Source organism: Phocoena phocoena, chromosome 1, assembly GCF_963924675.1.
Source record: "Phocoena phocoena chromosome 1, mPhoPho1.1, whole genome shotgun sequence".
NCBI classification, from domain to species: Eukaryota; Metazoa; Chordata; class Mammalia; order Artiodactyla; family Phocoenidae; genus Phocoena; species Phocoena phocoena.
The window spans coordinates 56038037-56044799 of NC_089219.1; the positions used below are offsets into that span (position 1 = coordinate 56038037).

Below are 6763 nucleotides of genomic sequence, written 5' to 3' on the forward strand. Positions count from 1 at the left end.
ACAATGATCCTGCACAGAGTAGATACTTAGCATGTGTTAGGTAAATGAGCAGGTCCTTCCGTGCGTCCTGGAGGGCTCAGGTGTTAGACTCATGGGTCCTTACACGTGTGTGTGTGTGCGTGTGTGTGTGTGTGTGTGAAACTGTCAGTAGGGTCCACTAAGCTGGAGTTGGGAGTGCAAGAGGCTTGTCGGAGACAGTGTCTATATAAGATAAAAGAGGGGTTCTTCCCTTTTGCGACCATCGCTGAAGCGCTAGCGGCCGAAATGAAGTTCAATCCCTTTGTGACTTCTGACCGAAGCAAGAACTGGAAAAGGCATTTCAACGCGCCTTCCCACATTCGCAGGAAGATTATGTCTTCCCCTCTTTCTAAAGAGCTGAGACAGAAGTACAATGTCGGATCCATGCCCATCTGAAAGGATGATGAAGTTCAGGTGGTAGGAGGGCACTACAAAGGGCAGCAAATTGGCAAAGTAGTCCAGGTTTACAGGAAGAAATATGTCATCTACACTGAACGAGTGCAGCGGGAGAAGGCTACTGGCACGACTGTCCATGTGGGCGTTCACCCCAGCAAGGTGGTTATCATCAGACTAAAACTGGGCAAGGAATGCAAAAAGATCCTCGAACGTAAAGCCAAATCTCGCCAAGTAGGAAAGGAAAAGGGCAAATATAAGGAAGAAACAATTGAGAAGATGCAGGAATGAAGTAATCTTGCATACAACTTTCATTAAAAACTGTTAAAATGGAAAAAATAGAAGATAAAAGAGGGGAAGAAGCAGGACTGTGTAGGAAAAGCCTGAGACCATGATCTGAGAGAGTCTTGGATGACCCACTGGGAAGCTCTGGAACAAGATTGCCCATCAGAACAGGTCCACGTTGGGCAAAAACTACGAGGCCCTAGTATCCTGCCGTGCTTAGCTGTTGGCTAGGGGTTGCTGAAAAGGAGCATTAGCTCAGCTCCTAAGCTGATCCTGAGGCAGATGCTAAAGATGCTGATCACTGGAGGCTGTCAGCCAGCAGGGCTCCATGCAGCCAAGCAGCCACTTCGTTCCTGAAGGGAGGTCTCCCCACCTCTCCTCTGACCTCTCTCTCATCCTCTCCTCTGTGTATTGGGAGACAGAGAACTCCATTTCGCCAGGGCGCCCGGTGTCCCCAGTATTGGGCTGACATTATAAGAGTCAGTCAGCCAAGAGGAAGAGGCTGTGAATTACCACTGTGGTCCACCACCAGTAGGAAGTGCCAAACCCCAGCCAGGGCAGGGACAGGTTTGGATGGCACTGGCTGACCCCCGAAACCCCCGGGCTAGCTGACCTGGTTCGCCCTGGTCGTTTCAGTAACCTCACAGGGCCAAGACCACACATCTTACACAATTGAATTTTATGGCCCCACCTAGGATGCTATGAGGGGATTTTTAAAATTTTCAATTATAAAAGTCAAATGTGGTCTTACATACATAACAAAATACCCCCCTCTCCCCATTTATCAAATGTCATGTACATTTCTCAAAGACAGACAATTCTTGTTCGTTCTTTAGCATAGCCTGAGACTGGACTGAGAGGTTCCCAGGCTAAAGTCAGATGACAGAGTGGCTTAGAGGAAGGAGGGTGGGCTGGGCAAGGTGGAGCTGTCACTTCCAAAGCTGTATTTTGCTTTGGGCACTCTTTGAGGGTAGAACTGAGGATCCTGGGACCTCATCATGAAAGGACTTCTTTCCTCTCTTTGTTTTGGGGTCAGGTTGGGCTTGTGGTTGTTTATGGGTCTGGAAAAAAACACGGGGCAAAGGCAAACTCACGCTTTGGGTCCATGCGGGTGTATGACTGCCACCCATGCCACCATGCAGAATGGCAGACCAACTCATCTAGCTAACATTTACTAAGTGCCTATGTGTGATAGAATATTCTTCTTGCCCTGAAGAAGTATAAAGTATAGTGAGGGAGATGGGAAAACGGACCTTTAAAATACATTCTGGGACTTCCCTCGTGGTGCAGTGGTTAAGAATCCACCTGCCAATGCAGGGGACACGGGTTCCAGCCCTGGTCCGGGAAGATCCCACATGCCGCGGACAACTAAGCCCGTGCATCACAACTATTGAGCCCGCATGCCTAGAGCCCATGCTCCACAACAAGAGAAGCCATCGCAATCAGAAGCCCATGCACCGCAACGAACAGTAGCCCCTGCTCACCTCAGTGAAGACCCAATGCAGCCATAAATAAGCTTATTTTAAAAATAAGTAAATAAAATAAAATACATTCTGATATCTACTAAGTAGCAAGAGGTACATAATACAATGAGAGAATAAAGGAGGGAGTGTTTATCTGCAACATATGTGTCAGGTCTCCATGACTGCGTTGGCTCTCTAGAGAAAGGGGCAGTCAAGGGTGAGACAACACCATGTGTAAAACACAAGAGTGAGAGGTATGCTTGGGGAAGAGACTGATGCTTAGTGAGACCGAACACTGGGCACGAAAGGGATGGGGCTTTGCATGATTAATTTCACTGAATTAAAAAAATAATGACTGAATCCTTATTAGGTGTTGGGCTGGGGATACAAATTAAATAAGGTGGAATTTTAAGTCACAGTGTTATTGAGAATGAACCAGGAAACATTGATTGAGACCTAGCAGATTCAAAATTCTAGGCGTTCTACTATGGCAGTTCTCAAAGTCTAACTCAAGCCACATATACTTTTAGTAATACCAAATTCTTGGTCTTCCCGTCCAGGAGAAGTTACATCTGAAATATAAAAATTAACCAAATAATTTAGTTTATAATACATTTTAAACAAACTCTTTCTAGAATGTGCAGTTTTAAAACATATCTAATGCACATATATTGTTATGGGCTGACTTGTGTCCCCCCAGATTTATACATTTGGGGGAAGTTCTAACCCCAATACCCCAAAATGAGACTAGAATTGGAAATGAGGCCTTTAAAGAGGTGATTAAGTTAAAATAGGCTGTTAGAGTGGGCCTTAATCCAATCTGACTTTGTGTCCTTTTTTAAATTTTTTATTTATTTTATTTTTGGCTGCGTTGGGTCTTCGTTGCTGCATGCGGGCTTTCTCTAGTTGCGGTGAGTAGGGGCTACTCTTCTTTATGGTGCGCGGGCTTCTCACTGTGGTGGCTTCTCTTGTTGCAGAGCACAGGCTCTAGGCACAGGCTTCAGTAGTTGTGGAACACAGTCTCAGTAGTTGTGACTCATGGGCTCAGTAGTTGTAGCTCGTGGGCTCTAGAGCGCAGGCTCAATAGTTGTGGCGTGCAGGCTTAGCTGCTCCACAGTGTGTGGGATCTTCCCAGAGCAGGGTTCGAACCCGTGTTCCCTGCATTGACAGGCGGATTTTTAACCAATGTGCCACCAGGGAACTGCCCTGTGTCCTTTTAATAAGAGGAAATTTAGACTCACAAAGAAACAACAGGGGCATGAATACACAGAGGAAGGACCATGTGGGATTACAGCTAGAAGGCAGTCATCTGCAGGCTGAGAGAGGCCTCAGGAGAAACCAACCCTGCTGACACCTTGATCTTGGACTTCCAGCCTCCAGAACTATGAGAAAATAAATCTCTGTTAAGTCACTCAGTGTATGGCATTCTGTTCTGACAGCCCTCGAAAACCGATATACATATGATCTGGCCAGATGTGTACATGCATTTTAACACACACTTTTGTTGTTTTTGCGTTTAAAAGTCTATACTTCATCCTGTAGAAATCAGGAACCATGTAGAGTTTTTGAGCAGAGTAGTGACAAGATCAGATCTCTGTTCTAAAAAGAGAATTCTGTTGTCAACCAGGAGGCCAGACTGGAAAGAAGCTAGAAATCTAATGTTGACCTCAAGCGGAGGTTCATCCTCGGTCTAAAGTTTCAGAAGTACCTGGAGGGTAATGCAGGGGTGCATTAGTGAGCTCATGATGGGAAATGTATTTTGCAGAGTTATACCCATAGGCCTGAATTTAAACTTTCATCACCGGCTAGACTAGCCTGGGTGGCAAAGCATTCTGGGGGAAGTTGTCTTCCCTTGTCTGTGAGATCCCTGAGTGTTGGACACCAGTCTCTTATAGAAAACTGGTGCATTTCTTTTTCAAATGTTTGCTCTTCTTTATTTGGTGACTTGTCAACTCAGATATCTGCTTCTTGTACAGGAAAACTTACTTCCTTAGTGGGTAAAGAGATTTTACAAATCCAGCATGGAGGCAAAAGAATAATTTTGGACTTGAAATCCAGACCCCAGGGACACATACAGTGGAATGCTGTTCACACTTAAAAAAAAGGCAATCCTGCCTTACGCGACAACACAGATGAACCATGAGGAACTTATGCTAAGTGAAATAAGTCACTTGCAGAAAGACAAATACTATATGATTCTACTTATATGGGGGTATCTAAAATAGTCAAATTCATAGAATCAAAGAATGGAATGGTGGTTGCCGGGGGCTGGAAAGAGAGGGAAATGGGGAATTTAATCAACAGGTATTCAATTTATTTAAGCAAGATGAATAAGTTCTAAAGAATAAGTGCTATACAACCCCATGCCTACAGTCAGCAATAGTGTATTGTACACTTAGATCTCAGGTTAAATGTTCTTACCACAATAAAATTAAAAATTTTTAAGAAAATAGGGTTCAAACTCTGACTTGTTTAAAAGGCTGCTGAGGGGGACTTCCCTGGCGGTCCAGTGGTTGAGACTCTGCACTTCTAATGCAGGGGGCGTGGGTTCGATCCCTGGTTGGGGAACTAAGATTCCACATGATGCAAAGTATGGCCAAAATAAATAAATTAAATAAAAATAAAAAGCTGCTGATTTGCTTAGGGCTAAGGGCTTTCTCCTCCTCTGTGCCTTGATTTGCCCATCTGTAAAATGGAGAGACGAAGAAAATGAACAGTTATTCAGTCCTCTTATGTCTGAGACACTATATACACGTTATCCTATTCAGTACTCAGAATAAGTCTGTTAAATATTACTCCACATGTTTGGCAGATGAGAAAACCTTAGTTTGTCCAAGGAAACAGGGTTTATACTCGGGTCTAAAGTTTCATGGCCCATGCTTTCTAAGGTTCCTTCCAAGGCCAAAATGCTATAATTCATGTGTGTCTGAAACGTTTTGGCTGAATAAACACTAATGACTAATCAAGCTGCAACAGTAAAGACAATAGATTCTCCAGTGATTACTAAGTGGCTATGGAAGAACCACTCACCCTGCAGGGAAACACAGTTTCTCACTGGAAGAGAATATAACAGATAAAAGGTGGCCAACAATCAATTTTTGAGCAGCAGATGGCATTTTCTTAGGTTGAAATTGTAGGAGCCTGGAATTTGGCAAGTGCTCTAGGCATTATGAAGAATAAATGCTCTGAATCTCCAATGGCTTTAGGAGTGGAACAGGCATGTTAGACTAGGTAAAGGGGCATCTTTTGAAGTTGCTGCTAAAAGGATCTCCTCCTCCACTGACATGAAGCAAAGGAGAATAATCCAGGTCTCCCGATTCCAAAGCTAGTGTTCTTTCATTGTCCTCAAGTAGCTTTATGCTCTGGTTGAGAAAACATGTACAACACATATCTGTTCTATTCTTCATTCACTGACTCAAAAGCACTTATTGGACAATTTCAATGTGTCAGCACAGAGTTATATACAGAGATATAAAAGCAGAGTCTCTGTTACACTTGATTTTGTCCCTCCCAAATTCGTATGTTGAAGCTCTAACCCCAGCACGTTAGAATGTAACACAGTTTGGACATAGGATCTTTTTTTTTTTTTTTTACTTGGAGTATAGTTGATTTACAATGTTGTGTTAGTTTCAGGTGTACAGCAAAGTGAATCAGTTATACATATACCTATATCCATTCTTTTTTAGATTCTTTTCCCATAGAGGTCATTACAAAGTACTGAGTAGAGTTCCCTGTGCTGTACAGTAGGTCCTTATTAGTTATCCATTTTATGTATAGTAGTGTGTACATGTCAATCCCAATCTCCCAATTTATCCCTCCTTCCCCACCCGCGATGTAGGGTCTTTAAGGAAATGATCCTGTTAAAATGGGACCCTTGGGGACACCTATGACTGTTGTCCTAGGAAGAAGAGATTAGGACACAGACACAACAGACAGAGAGATGGCCACATGAAGACACAAGAAGATGGCCAACTGCAAGCCAGGGAGAGAGACCTCCGAAGAAACCAACCCTGGGACTTCCCTGGTGGAGAAGTGGTTAAGACTCGTGCTCCCAGTGCAGGGGGCCCAGATTCGATCCCTGGTCAGGGAACTAGATCCCACATGCGTGCCACAACTAAGAGTCCTCATGCCACAACTAAAGATCCTGCATGCTGCAACTAAGGAGCCCACGTGCTGCAACTAAGACCCTGCACAACCAAATAAATAAATTTAAAAAAGAAGAAGAAGAAGAAGAAGAAACCAACCCTTCTGACACCTTCATCTTGGCCTCCAGAATGGTGAGAAAATTAACTTCTGTTGTTTAAGCCACCCGGTGTGTGGTATTTTGTTACAGCCACACTAGCAGACTAATACAGTCTCCCTGCTTTGCAGAAGTTTCAGGGACAAAGCAGGCAGTAAGCCACAGAGGGGTGTCCAAGGAGGCACGGGCACACACAGGTGGGACTTCCTCCTCAGACTGCAGAGGGCAGGGCTCAGGAGACAATGCCTGGAGAAGCATCACTGCAGGCAAGTCCTCAAAGATGAGTAGGAGGTAACCAGGAGTCAATGTGAGCAGAGGTAGAGGGAGTCTTTGGAGACAAGAAAGAACATGGCACCTGCAGGGA

The 6763-nt window shown here is 44.3% G+C and overlaps 1 pseudogene; it reads left to right on the plus strand.

Annotated features, from left to right (window-relative positions):
- The first annotated feature begins 264 nt into the window (after positions 1 to 264).
- On the plus strand, positions 265 to 702 carry LOC136130508 (large ribosomal subunit protein uL24-like; annotated as a pseudogene).
- The last annotated feature ends 6061 nt before the right edge of the window (positions 703 to 6763 follow it).